We start from the raw sequence: 14298 nt of genomic DNA on the forward strand, positions 1-14298 counted from the left end.
CTTTGAAATGCAAACCCGAAGTCAAAAAATACAAACTGGCCTCTTTACAGCTCTCCTCTTTCTTCCTTCTGTAGAGCCAAATCCCTACGCCAGTACATACAGTGAGTAACCAGGGCTGTGAGCAGAGGAGTTTTATGAGGAAAAGCAATCCTACACCTTGCTTGTAGAGCTACTCCGGGCCTCTACTTAGAAGATTTCAGCCTGCAACTCAGTACCACGCCTCCCATCACTGCAGACAGCCACCCTTCTCCTGCAGTGGATTCACCCATCTCCCTGGATAAAGCAACCAGTGGTCATGCCCTGCCCCTAAAATCCCTCACCCTACTGGAGGGGTGGAAGCAGGGGAAAGAAAAAGAGAGAGAATGCGGACCCCCTAAACACGCTCCCTAAACCCTTTCACCTTGCACAGAGCAAAACGTGTTGCACCTGCAGTCGCAGAAATTGAAGGAACTGGAGTTTTTTATCCCTGAGTTATCTATCCCGGCTGCTGCTGTTTTCCTTTGCACAGAGCAAGAAAGCACAGTCATTAGCCATTTGTTCCAAAATGCTGATTTCTTTTGATACAGTCTCTTACTAGATGAAAGCAAAGGTGCCAGGCAGTTTCTTGCAGCTCAGGGTCTGAACATCTGCTGGGCAATGCTGCCAACAGCATCCCCTAAGCCAAAGCCGTGCAGAAGTCCCAGCGTGTCACTCATGCTGAGGTTCAGAGTGATAAGGCTGCTGTGAGAAGGCCCATTTAATTAGCACTTCATCCTCAAAGGAATTCTCTGCCCAGGACAAGATGGTTCTCAAGATTAGAAGAGTCAAGGGGAAAGTCAAGGATGGAGTTAGTTTGCTGTTCCAAATGAGAGGAATACAGAGAAATTTAGTGTCATTGTGAGAGTTAAAGACAGAAGGTGAGATACCCAGCAACCCTGCTGTTCTATCCCCCAATCCCGCAAGAGTTCTAAAGTAACGAATCCCACCCCAATCGAATAGAAGCTTTTCATTTATTTAGTAAATTACAATCACTGTAAAGGGAAAGAGGAAGGCGGCTTTATCATTGCTAAGATTATAAATTCCTATAGGATATGTGCTGCCATGTCAACATGAACAAATACATGGAAAACAGATACCAAAGTGAGGCACTTTAACTGGTGGAACTGAGGAATGCCTAGTATGTAATCCACTGTTCTATTATTATTGATAATTTTATTCATGTTACCTTCCTTTGCTCTTCCCTACCAGTGTTTTGGATTTTCTAATAGCCATCAGTCACCAAATGGGGGGATGGGAGGTTGTGATAACCTTAGAAATGCTGCAATACTAAGAGTCAGGAAAGAATACCAAGGTCCGTCACTATCTGTCCATACATATGCAGAAGAAACATGTCACCTTTAATCTTGATACTGACAGGTTTCAGAGCAGCAGCCGTGTTAGTCTGTATCCGCAAAAAGAACTGGAGGACTTGTGGCACCTTAGAGACTAACATTTATTTGAGCATAAGCTTTCATGGGCTACAGCTTCTTCAAAGAAGTGGGCTGTAGCCCACGAAAGCTTATGCTCAAATAAATTTGTTAGTCTCTAAGGTGCCACAAGGAATCTTGATAATATAATTCACAGCATACACCTAAGTGAATATGTTTTCCAACAAGGTTTCCCTGATTCCACTTGAAGTAGGGTGACCAGATGTCCCGATTTTATAGGGACAGTCCCGATTTTTGGGTCTTTTTCCTAAAATAGTCTCCTATAACCCCCCACCCCCTGTCCTGATTTTTCACACTTGCTGTCTGGTCACCCTAACTTGAAGTGACCTGACTCTACATAAATCATTTTCTTGGGTCATGTTGACAGATTAGTCTATAGTACAACCACTTTCGATGCAAAGAAATTTGGGCTGATTTGCTTATACACATGTATCTTCAGTACAGGACCGCCTTGTTTTTGTTTTTGTTTTTAAATAGATCTACTCCCAAAAGAATCTCCAGAACCATTTTTATTTAAACTATATAGAACTTCTACAGCTAATCTCTGATTATCATTTTTACAGCACTTTGCAAATATAAAGGGTTATGTCTGTGCTAGGCAACACTACTAATCTTGATTCGTAATTCCTACCCACACAACACAAGGCGTTTGGGTTGCTTTTCTCTGTACTTTTGCAGCCTTCTTCCAATGGTGGGAATTCTACTAATTCAAATAAGTAGATAAAGCAACTGCGTGTGGATCATTAGGATCCACTTTGTTACTGTGATTTTTTTTTCTACAGTGACTTGGATCCTGCCAGTCCTTACCAAATGTACACCAGGAAGTGCGAGCCTGTTGCACTGCATTGCAGCTTTGAGCAGGGTCTATGCATCAGTGCAAGAAAGGATAAGGGTCTTAGCACCAGGCTGTACTAAGTCTGACCCTCTTGCATGTTCACTCCCCTACTCTCAAAAGCTCAAGGTAAAAATTAATCAGGTTGGAAGTGGCAAATGAAGACCCATTGACTTACATGCTATCCTCAACGTGCAGATGAACTGCTTGGCTACATGCTCCCTTCCTTGAGCTTATTGCTGTTATTAGGCAGACATACAGTAGTCGCCCAATCTCAGCTCTCATTAAGGCAGGATGGGATTCCCTGTGGTCCTTGCTCTCTGCTCAGGACTTTTTGCTTATGTGAGCCACACTCCGTGTCTGCACTATGCGGGATAAAGCCCAGCGAACGTGCTGTATCACTACAGAAAATTTATTTCTGCCCTGTTCATTTCAGACCCTCACTTTGTCCTCTGTTCTTAAGCAGAAAGTGCTTGCTTACAAAGTAGTGCTATATAGGGTGTATCATGTCAAACAGCATTGCCATGAGCCATGGCTATGTGGAAGCAATTAAAGTGTGTGTGTGGGGGGGCTGGTCCTGAGTCCCAATTAGCTATTTCTAAGCACACTGACTCCACCAAGTATTTGTAAAAGAGCCCAATTGTAATTCTGAACACTCTTTGCCTAAGCAAAGGAGAAGAGAGGCAAGAAATCGGCTTTCCATAAAGCTCCCTGAAGGTCTAAATGGAGTTATCTGCTGTGGATGGAGAGAATAAAAATGTAGCTGCCTCCCTAAGGAGTGAGTTACTCTCAAGAGAAGCAGTCCAGCTGCTGTTCAAATGAATGATGTCAGGTTGCAATATCTCAGACACACTGAGAGCACATCATAGACTATGTCAACACCGGGAGGTGGGATGAAAGAGGAGGAAGGTGTGTTCTTAACTCAGGTTAGCTATCCCACATTAGCTAACTTGGGTTAAGATAGCAGTGAAGGCCGGCAAGTCAGCTTTTAATCTGGGTTAGCAGCTTCACTTAAAGCCCACAGAGGAGCCTGGGGTTGAACTCAAGCAGCTAACCTGCATTAAAAGCTGAGTTGCTGCATCTTCACAGCTATTTTAACTCAGTTCGCGAACAGCTGTTAGCCAACCCGAATTAAGAACACACTTGGGTTTACCCCTCACACAGTGGAAGCTCAGGAGAGAAAACTGACAATAAGAATGTGAATTATGAGCAAGCCCTTTGCCAACGGAGCTAGTCCCAACAATCCCTTTGCTGCATTTAATGATCGACTTGTCAGTATTTATCTGAAAGAAGGTGAAGTTAGAAAGGCCCAGCTTAGAGATCTGTCTGCAGCATCACTCCAAGGTACAGCAGCAAAGGTGTCTTTCTGCTAGCAAGAAACTATTAAATCTCTATTTATCCCATGGTAGAGTCCATGGTCTTAAAAACACAGCGATAACTCAGAGGGCTGATTTTAGAAGGATTGAACCAAATACAAGCTTGGATGGAAATATCCAAATTGGGGAAAAGTTTACACACATAATGGGACCCCAACTGTCCTATTCTCCAGCTCCTACAGGTGAACTGGGACATGCAGAGGGTTGAGCTATCTAATATTCTCTTTCCACTAGTCTCTCTGTTTCCTTCTAATCAGTCTCTTTCCTGCCACATTTTTTCATCTTGTTTCCTCTGCCCACCTCCCCATCTGCCCACCTTTGGTTCTTTTCAAGTCTGGCTTAGTCTGGTGATATAAGCACAGAGCCAAAAACTACAGGGTTCTTATCCAGGCTCTGACACTCACTCCTTTCAGTAACTTTGGTCAAGTCACCGAACGCTCTGTCTCATTCTAGAAAATATTTTTATAGTATCTCACAAGGCACTCAGCTACCTTGAAAACACTCAGCTACCATAGTGATCGACATGGTGCGAGAAGCTGCATGGAACAGAACAGACAGGTATATTGAAAGATAAATGGTTACAAGATACTTTTGGTTTTCAAAGTGCTATATGCAGTTAGTGCGCCATACTATTATTAGCAATAACCAATAATGAGGGCTAAATAGTGTCTCTAGCCCAAACAAAATGAAGTCAAGGAGGATGGCCAAATGTAATGATTATAGCTGGTCTAGATATCATCAATGTTTATCACTGCCACAGAATTATCATCTCCTACAAACCTTGGTTAGGGTTATACCAAATTGCAAGGCAACTAAGAATACAGATTTCACTGATTTGAGAATTCTACTAATGAAGATGCTCCGTGTAGCATAGAGTAACACTTTGAGACAGAAGGAGGTCAACACAGCCCCTCTAGGTTCATCCATCCACCATACCATCTAAGAAAACTTTAAAACAGTTTATTCAACAACATGAAAACTGTATTGACGTAGCTGCTATAATTCTGGGTTACAGATGCTCCACTGGAACCACTCCTACCACTGATTAGCAGATGAGCCCGACAACTGAAGTGCTCTCTGCATCAAAAGGCTGTGGAGTTTAATTAAAATTTGACTTGAATTTTGAGCCAGTTCCAGTAGCACATTCCAATGGCAATGGAGGATTAAATAATTTATAGTCTGAAGAATCGAACCAAAGAGCAATCTCCCCTTATCTACTGATTACTTCAGGTATTAAAGATGATCTCATGGATGGGTACAACATGTCTTAGCATCTTAGCCAACTCATTTCTTACATTTAATATAACTACAAGCTCTCTGATAACACCAGTCTTTACATGGGATCTCCACAGGAAGTATGCAGGTATTCAGACCTGTATTCAAAATGTTGTTCAGCCAGTAGGTACGAGTTGCCTACTTAACATTAGTGCACAGATAAGTAAATTTAATCTTCTGGGAAACACTCCTATAATAATACAATGAAATACAGTTTCACTTCTGGTAACTATGTGCTTAGACCCAACACGTTGCTGTGAGACAACTGCGTTTGTTTAGACTAGTACAGGTCCGAACTCACACTACATAAATCCTCCACATTTTATAAGGGCTACTTTGACTAGGGATTTAGGAACAACATACATCACAGTCTTCTACTAGAGATTGTAAAGTGATCGTCAAATTGATTTTGATTATGACTAGCAAATGACGACTATTTTCCTTTCTGGGAACCAAAGTTTCCCCAAATGTTGGTAGCTAAAGGGGACTCAAGAAGAGAGGGACTCAAATGGTTGTTGTATCTATAGTAAAGAAAAAAGAACTGATGTATTTAGCAAGGATGATGAAACTTGGGAGTTTCATAAGAAACATGGCAGAGACAGACCTCATACAGAGCATACAACATTCCGTATCTGGCCATGACAATAGGGACATGGAAACAATTTCTAACCATTGCTAGCATGGGTTCACCCCCACTGATTTTAGGAGTGTTGGGATCCCTACTGGAGGGGCTATGCCATAGGCTGCCAGCAAACGATCTCTACTCCCCGCGTTGCTGACACCAGTAGAGCCAAACTGGTTTTAGTACAGTGGAAAAATTTTCCCTAGTGCAGATAAGGTTTCTGAGGTTGAGTATCTCTCGAATATTCAACATATCCCATACTGTCTACAATTTTTCTGGAACATGAAGAAAAATAAAGTTACACCAGTCTTAGGAAGCTGTGGCATGGGAATAATTACTGCCCCTTTGATGTTTTCCTATTATAATTTTTATTGATATAAATGCCTAGGCAAGATCAGATTCTAAGAGGCTGATCAGGATTCAAAAGGCTAGATTAGCCTACATATGTAGCCAAAACAAACTGCTACCATACCAAATTAACAGCTGATTAAGCATCCCCAAACCACTAGGTTTAACCCCCTTCCCTAACCAAACACAAAACAAAAAAACAAATCTTAATAAACATTCATTGTTCCCCTGCAGGCAGGTAGGGTTTTCAGGGGACAAAAGTCACAATTAGCGCCTGGAGAATCCAAGTGCCCTAATATACCTTAGTCTATAATTGGCTTTTTCTAACCGCTTAAGGGAGATAAGGTTGATGCCCAGTGCATATTGAAATCCACTAATTGCAAGGCTGAATGATTTTCATGCTTAATTCAGAGGTAACACGCCCGTGTTTACATATTCATCTTAATGCCAGGTTTGCAGAGAGCTTTAATGGTCACTCCATCATTGTCAATACCTATCTCCCAGGGCTATGTAGAAAAGAAATGGAATTCACTGACTTTTAATGAGGTACTTAAGTATTTACATAGGAAGATTCACCTTGAGTCCTAGCAGTTCTCTTCTCATTCATGTGCAGGGTTATGCTGCAATGAGAAAAAAAATCATAGAAGGGATTTTCCTATTTACAAGCTTTATGATGTTTCACTTAGCACCATATATGAAGCTCCTAGCTGTCACCTGGGCAAAGGAACAAGATAGGAGCTTATATAAGAACAAGGTGAAAAATACAGAGCAGAACAGAAGTGCAAGAGAACACAACTCTGCGTTAATGAATATGTTGCTGCATGCACACCAAATTACTCCTTACCCTGTAGCAGCGGTAAGGTCAAAGACAGAAGCTAATAGCAAGGTGTTTCTTCTGCACACTGAGGAGCACACTTCAACCCACGGGAACTCAGACAGGCCTATTCACAACTTTTGGTTTTTTTTAACCTGAAGCTCTTGAGAGTAAAAGAGTGGACCTGCAACAAGCTTCAGAATTATTGCTGCCCAGCATGAAGGACTACACCTAGCACTCAGCACTACCTGCACCAGGCACACATACACCATTGTGCATGCTCCAGGGAACTGCAGGATGCAGGCCATTGTCCAAGGCAACATGGTGCAGTACATAAATCCCAGGATTTATGCATTAGGTGATCTGGGATTCATCCCCAATAACCCACTGTTTGCTCTTGGACAAGTTGCTTATTTCCTCAGTTCTTTAGATGTCCCATCTAGAAAAATGAGTTAATGATATTTATCGACCTTTTTGAAGTACATTGAGAGCCACTGATGAAAAGTACCACTCTGGTCAGATTAAACACAGAGCTGATCATCAGAGTCTAAAATGTCCTCTACCTTTTTTTCCCTTTGGAAGAGGGGAGGGGAGCGGAGTGGCACTTTGTAGCCAAAAAAATCAGAATGGAAAGAGAGAGAACTCAAGGGCAAGGAACCAAAATGAATTGGTCAGGAACTTCACAATGGCAGACCAGCTCTAGCAAGCTATTTCTGTCTTGCTGGGAGCCCCACAGACAAATTTGATGACGTATCCTGAGGCCACAGTGTTACCAAATGAAAGCTAATGATGAATGATGACTACTGGCCAAGCAGCTGATGTTTTCCCCCAGCCACTAAATTTCATCACACAGTGTTTAATATCCCAGGATCCTGCTAACACAGATGTTGACATTTTCCTTAGGTGCAATTAAATTCTCCTGGAAAGAGCAAATCTACCACGCAGACAGCAATTTGAACTGGAGCTTTGAGCTTGTGCAAGTGAAACATTTTCCTTTAACAGCAAAATTGCTTGCTTTAAGCTTCATCGCTTTTGCATCAAAAAACAGTAGCCCTCTCTCTCTCTCACACACACACACACAGCTTTACTGTGTTACATGAAGTTCCTGTTTTTAACTTAAAGGCATGCATTTTATTTATCCTTTCCCCTTTCATTTGAATAAATAAGAATTTAGGCACCCAACCAGATTTTGGACTTTTATAATACAAAAATGAAGGGAAAGGACTAGTAGAGATCAAAATGGGACCTGCATAAGGGCCAGATTATCCCACATCTGCATACTTTGGGGTTTCCTGTATCTTTTTTGTGAAGAATCCAGGATGCTGGCCACTATCAGAGGCAGGTGACTGAACTAGATGGACCTTGGGACTGATCTAATATAACCATTTTATGCTCCTTTGGAGGTAGTGGGTGTATGAAGCCAATTTAATACAAAGAGAATAAAGTACCATTTCCCTAATATACCACAGCAAGTCTACTAGTTATTGTGAGTGAAGAGCTAAACCAGGCACAGTTCAGAATTAGGAACTGGGAAACAAAGCAACGCCTTCTGAGCACAACACTGCGCCGGTATTTAGAGCCTTATGAGCCACCCGGAACCCAATGGGACCTAACAACATGTGTCAAGTTCGGGTCAGGTCTGAAAACAACCCAGGCGCTCAGGCTTGGGTCAGGTCTGGTTGGCTCTGATCACCGCCTCCTGCCCACAGGGTTGCAGACCTCTCACCCCGCAGCGCACACAGTGCAGCGGCCAGCAGGAGCGGGACATGCAGCTGTTGCCATGCCAGCAGGAAGCGGCCAGAGATGGATCCCGGGCACAGGATGTGGGAAGTGGGAAGGCCCCCGGCAGGCCACGCCCCCAGGACAAGGCAGTAGTGCTGACACAGGTTCGGGGGAAGGTGTCAGGTTTGGTCGGGTCTGAAAACAACTCAGCACTCTTGGGTTGGTTCATGTCTGGGTCCAGCTTTAAAATTAGGCCCGAGCAGAGCTCTGCCTGTGAGCATGTGCAATGCTCGGAGGAGGCTGACACAGACGGAGCGCTTTCCAGGAAGCTGACCTTTGCAGACGGAATCGCAGCGCAAAGCATGAAATCGGCAGTGAGCCATCTGCTCAGAGCAGCCTCTCCAGCGACAACCAGCCCTTTGAGGTGGAGCGAACTGTAAAAAGGGCCATGTAATGCCGATAAACTTTGTTCCAACAAAGGATCCGACTGCTGAAAGACATGAGTTGCAATAACCAAATTACCTACATTTGTAAGACATACGGCTGCACCAATAGCAGGTGTTTTGTGCATTCCTGCTTCACTCCCATTCCCATTCCTCACCAGCCACGACTTGAGGTCAAAGTTCATCACTCTGCAATAAGAGTCCGATGAGCCAAAGACCCTCTCTAGGCAGTGCAAAACCCCTGCTATGGCACTGCAAGTCACTGGAAGCAGAGGTGGGTACATCGTGGTCTCTGACTGCTGCGTCTTCCTCTTCATATTGGAGTAGCACTTTTTAGCCCAGAGTGGTAGGTGCTGTACAATGCCACAGTGAGAGACAGGCGCCATTGCAAACAGAGTCTAAATAGACAAAACAGTCAAAGAATGGGAGGCGAAACAGGTTGAGAGAGGCAAAGTGACTTGTCCAAGGTCACACATCAGGTCAGTGGCAGAGACAGGAGACACCTGACTATAGCTAAGCAATTTAATAAATTTATTTATTTCTCAAAACCTTTTTTCACTGAAAAATGCAGGATTTATGCTGGTCAAAACATTTTGCAAATTTGGCTCAATTTCCACTAATTGTTTTGCTTGGGGAAAAAAAATGGAACTTTCAAAATGGTTCATTCTGGCATTTTCAAGACTGAATATTTTGACATTTCCTTTTGGAAAAATGTTTCATTTCAGAATTTCCCCTTCGTTTTATCACCTCAAACTCTAAATGAAGCATTTTGTTTCAGGGCCGCCAAAATTGTACCAGTGAACCTGAACTGAAACTTTTTTGAGGGGTTCACCAAAATTTTAAAAACGTTTTCATTTTGGGTTGACCCAAAACTATTTTCATTTATTTCATTTTATTTTGGACATGCCCAGGAACCAAAGAGGCAGTTATTCGCATTGCCCTACTCCTGACTCGACCGGTGCCCTCCCGGCTGGACCACTTCACTTCAAATTCAGGCCTGCTACCTTGCCAGAACCCTACAGAGGAGGAAAGTGAGGGATAGACGGGGCCAAGGAGAAGAGGCAGATCGCAACCTTTCTTTAATCTACTTTGCAATAGTCTAGGTGGCTCTTTTCCAGACCAGACAATGAAGTCAGGACTCAGGGCACTTGAGTGTTATATAAACCCTAAAATACGCTGCTAACAAGTGTCTTGATTTGTTATTTTGAAACTATGATCATGCTGGGGCTAAGGGGTAAATTCTGCCTTAGAACGTGAACACCTTCTCAGTCTGTGGCTTAGCTGCCTGGCCAGTGTTGAAAAAAAATTGACAGAGGACACTGGAGGAAAGCTTGCATTTACCATAGCTCCTCTTGTATAAGGCTCCACAGCTGGCACTTCTGATTTTAACCCCCCTGCAGTAATCAGAACAAATATCAACTTTATGACATAGTTCTGTAGGCTGCTGAGTCCCTCCCAGGAGATCCATGGGAGCTGAGAGCACTCTCAGGAATGCTCAGAATCTTGCAGGATCAGGTTCACAAGATGCAATACTTAGGGCCGGAGATAAAAAAAAAATGTTTGGTCCATTTTATGAGCTGATTCCCATGCAAATCCGTCTCTTCAGAGCCAAGATGCCAACCACTTCCCAGACCAGAATAGCAAGCCAAAGGCCTAATGAGTCTCTGCTATATGTGTGTTCAAGTCAAGTTTTGTTTGTTTATTCTAACTGAAATGTAACACAAGATGGAGAATACATCTGAAAACCAAACTTCCTGGAGCTTTATGTTCGCTCACAATGCATAAAAAATTGAAAAGAGCAACTGCCCAGGGGCTCTTGTACTCTTTGCTCCTCTATGTAGGTAACTGAAAAGTGGATATAGAAGAAGTGGTTATGTACCATTCATACAAACATGCAAAGCTTGAGATGCACAGAAATGCCTGAAGAAAGGATTACAACATACTAGAACTGTTTTTAAAATGTCCCCATCTACTCTTCTCCCACATGGGGAATAAACTTAGAATTCCACAGCTCTCCTTTTTGGGGATTTGGGCACACAGTTTTTGTATGATGTTCACTATATCAGTTTAGAAACCCAACCTAAGTAAATAGATTGACCTTGGGTCTCATGTGTAAAGAAATAATGAACCTATTTAAGGAACCCTGATCTTCACCTGGCGATAATCAACAGAGCCCCATTGAAGTCACCAGAGTCACACTGACACCAGCTGAGGAACTGCTCTATTGTCTTTTGAAAGCCCACCTCCTGCAAGGTGAGTCTTCACAGCCCTGGGTAACACTTAAAAATGACATTGGCCTGGCTACATCAGTTAGGGCTGTGAAAAATTTTGTGCCCTGAGCGCCATAGTTATGTCATCCTAATTCTTCCTTCAACCTGGCTGCCACCTCTTGGAAAGGTAGATTAACCAGACCAACAGAACAAACCCATCTGTTGACGTAGGAAGAATATATGCTTCAGCAGCACAGCTGCAGCACTGTAGCTGTGCAGCTGTCATGTAGGTCTCAGCTCTCTTTAGTTCTCGGACTGAGTTTCTTCCTGGCTTTTCAGGCCTTTCAGTTTTAGCCAACTTTCACTTGTCCATTTATTTGTTTTTTTTCACCCAGCTTCATTTTGCTTCACTTCATTTGTCTCATTTGAATGTATAGTCTCATCTGTACTGTCTTTTCAGACACTTTTGTTCCAGCTTTTGGATGTTTACATTACATTCCGTATTGTTTCTTTCTGCAGTGTTAGTTCTCTGTATTTCTGGATGAGACGTAAAAAGGGGTTCTGACACGTAGGCGCCGACTTCCCCTCTTTCCCCTGGGTGCTCGACCCACCACTGTCCCTGGTCCCGCCCCCATTCCACACCTTCCACGAGGCCACACCCCTGCCCCGCCCCTTTCCCCAAAGTCCCCGCCCCAACTCCGCCCCCTCCCTGCCCTTATTCGAACTCCTTCCCCAAATTCCCGCCCCGGCCCCGCCTCTTCCCCACCTTCTCCGCTGAGCGCGCCACATTCCCACTCCTCCCGCCCCCCAGGAGCTTGCTAAGCGGCCGGCTGGGAAGCACTGGGAAGTAGGGAGGAGTGGGAATGTGGCGCGCTCGGGGGGGAGGAGGTGGGGTGGGGGGAAGGGGAGCCTGGCTGCCAGTGAGTGCAGAGCACCCACTAATTTTTCCCCATGGGTGCTCCATCCCCGGAGCACCCACAGAGTCGATGCCTATGTTCTGACATATTGCAGTTATCTTTGAAGTTCCCGCAGCACTTTATGCAAGAGTTAACCCTGGTGTCCTTGCCAAATTCCAGCTTGGGTAATTGCCAAACTACATTCCACCACTCCCAATGACGCAGACAGACTTTTCTTGGTGGCCAGTCTGGATCAGATCACCCGGGGACTCGTTTCCTGCCCGGCATCATTGGCAGGGTGCTGAGGTCTGGCAGCTCTGAGCTTTGGGGCTGGGGCCTGGACTTGGTTCCAGAGAACTTCCCTTTGCACCCCAGTTTGTAGTGAAACTTGGGTCCTGCTTAGCTGAGCTGGAACCAGTCGGGAACCGAAGTGCTACAGAGCAGCGTTTTCCCCCAGCCCCGCCCCGTACGAACCAGTTCCAGGACTTCAATGGCTCAGATACAGGAGTGGGTGGGAAAGATTCTGTGGCCTGCGTTGTGCAGGAGGTCAGACTAGATGATCATAATGGTCCCTTCTGACCTTAAAGTCTATGAGTCTATTTGTAGTTTCAACTGTATAGGGTTCAACTTCACTTCCCATCAAACTGTAACATAGCAATGATGCAAGCTATTGAATAGCTGCCAATTTGCACCCAAGAAGTGGCTGCATTTCATTTGCAGGTAGAAGGGCTGTAGTCAAAATGAGTTGTACTTCTTATGCAAGAGCTGAACTTGACCCAAGATTTGTAAAGCACTGTGAGGAAAGGTTACTTATAGAGCCAAGATTATGATTAAATCACTTTTTATTTTCCATTTCTTTGCATTTTTTCAGGAGACAGACAGACTGTCTCCAGGGCAAACGCCCCAGACCTGCTGTGAGGAATTTTAGTCTATGCCTGTAGACATCCTGCGGCAGTAAAAGTTTAATTTTTATAACACCTGAACTAAATTTGACTTGACAGTGTCCCTTTCATATATAGTAATACTTATTACCAATTATTATTTTACAATCCACAAAAGTGTGATAGACCTATGATATTAAATATGTCAAGAGGCATTTTTCAAGCAGGAATGGCATGTTTAGACTGTTAAGCCTGTCAAAGCCATTCAAAGCAAGCTCTGGTTTGCATAAAATGAGATCTTTCAAACAACAATTAAAAACCAAAAACAGTCACTTTTTTTCAAAACAGACTCACTGTTGACGGAGCCTGTAACAGGGCGCACTCACTTCACGCCAGGACCCCCGGTCGTGTGCATACCTGCAGTTTTTTTCCTGTCACAGTGCCCCCTCTTGGCTGCTGTGTTTGTCGGGTGGGTCTTTGATGACTCCGCCCTCCAGCCGAGTTACACACAGTCCATGTGAGAAACAAACAAACCCCTTCCAGAGTATACAGCCCAACCAGGCCTATATCGAAGCTCTCAGTACTGTCCTGCAGCTCTCCCCAGGTTCAATCCTTTACTAGTCCAACAGGGCCCATCACAGTAGCTCACCCTGGGCTCAGTCCTCAGCCAGTATGTCCATCAGGGCTCATCACGGTACCCTCAGTTGGAGTCTGGCTAGTTTGCAAAGGTTCCTGCTCTGTGGAGAAGCGCCCCCTGGGTTTCTTCCCTGGTGACTCTTTGCCTTCCCTGGAGTCCTCAGGGACCCCAACTCTCCAGCTGAGCCACTCCTCTTGAACTCAGTTCATGGTCCCCAGCTCACCTGCTGAGTCAGTCTCAGTTCAACCCCCTTCCCGGGTGTATCAAAGTCCAACAGTCAGCCCTGTCCCTGGGCCTGTTTCAGTGCCCTTTCTCAGGGCTTGGCCTCTTCCCCAGTGACTAACGGGGGACCTGGGCTTGCCCACTACTCTGGGCCACAACCCAGGGACCCTCTAAGTAGCAGCCACATCCATCTAACTAACTTAATTTCCCTGGGCCACTTCCCTTCAGTCCTTACCTTTTTCAAGTCCCAGCAGCCAGCCAGGAGCACCTTCCTTGCTCCCTCAGTCCCTGCCAGCAAACTGAATTCTTTCTGGCCCCGCAGCTCCCTTTATTCATGCCTGCTGGGCCCTGATTAAATGCTTTCCATGCAATCTCTTTCTGATTGGTTGCATCCCACTCAGCTGCTCTAGGCAGGTTGGAGGACTCTCCTCTTCTGCTCTTTCTGGGATGGGGTGTGGTAGGACCACAAGGCTTTCAGCAGGAAGCCTCGAGGCTTAATACACCCCATCACAGAGTCCCAAAAACTTTCCTTTAAAAAAAACAAACAGGATATT

The 14298-nt window shown here is 44.5% G+C and overlaps 1 protein-coding gene across 1 annotated transcript in view; it reads right to left on the reverse strand.

The window, feature by feature from the left end:
- OXTR (oxytocin receptor) overlaps positions 1–14035 on the reverse strand; it is a 60673-nt gene extending 46638 nt beyond the window's left edge. Inside the window, exon 1 of the mRNA XM_045022872.1 lies at positions 13980–14035. The gene's annotated coding sequence lies outside the window, so the exon portion shown is untranslated. The remainder of the gene's footprint in view (positions 1–13979) is intronic.
- Positions 14036–14298: the final 263 nt, after the last annotated feature.

This window comes from Mauremys mutica, chromosome 7, assembly GCF_020497125.1.
Source record: "Mauremys mutica isolate MM-2020 ecotype Southern chromosome 7, ASM2049712v1, whole genome shotgun sequence".
Lineage (NCBI taxonomy): Eukaryota > Metazoa > Chordata > Testudines > Geoemydidae > Mauremys > Mauremys mutica.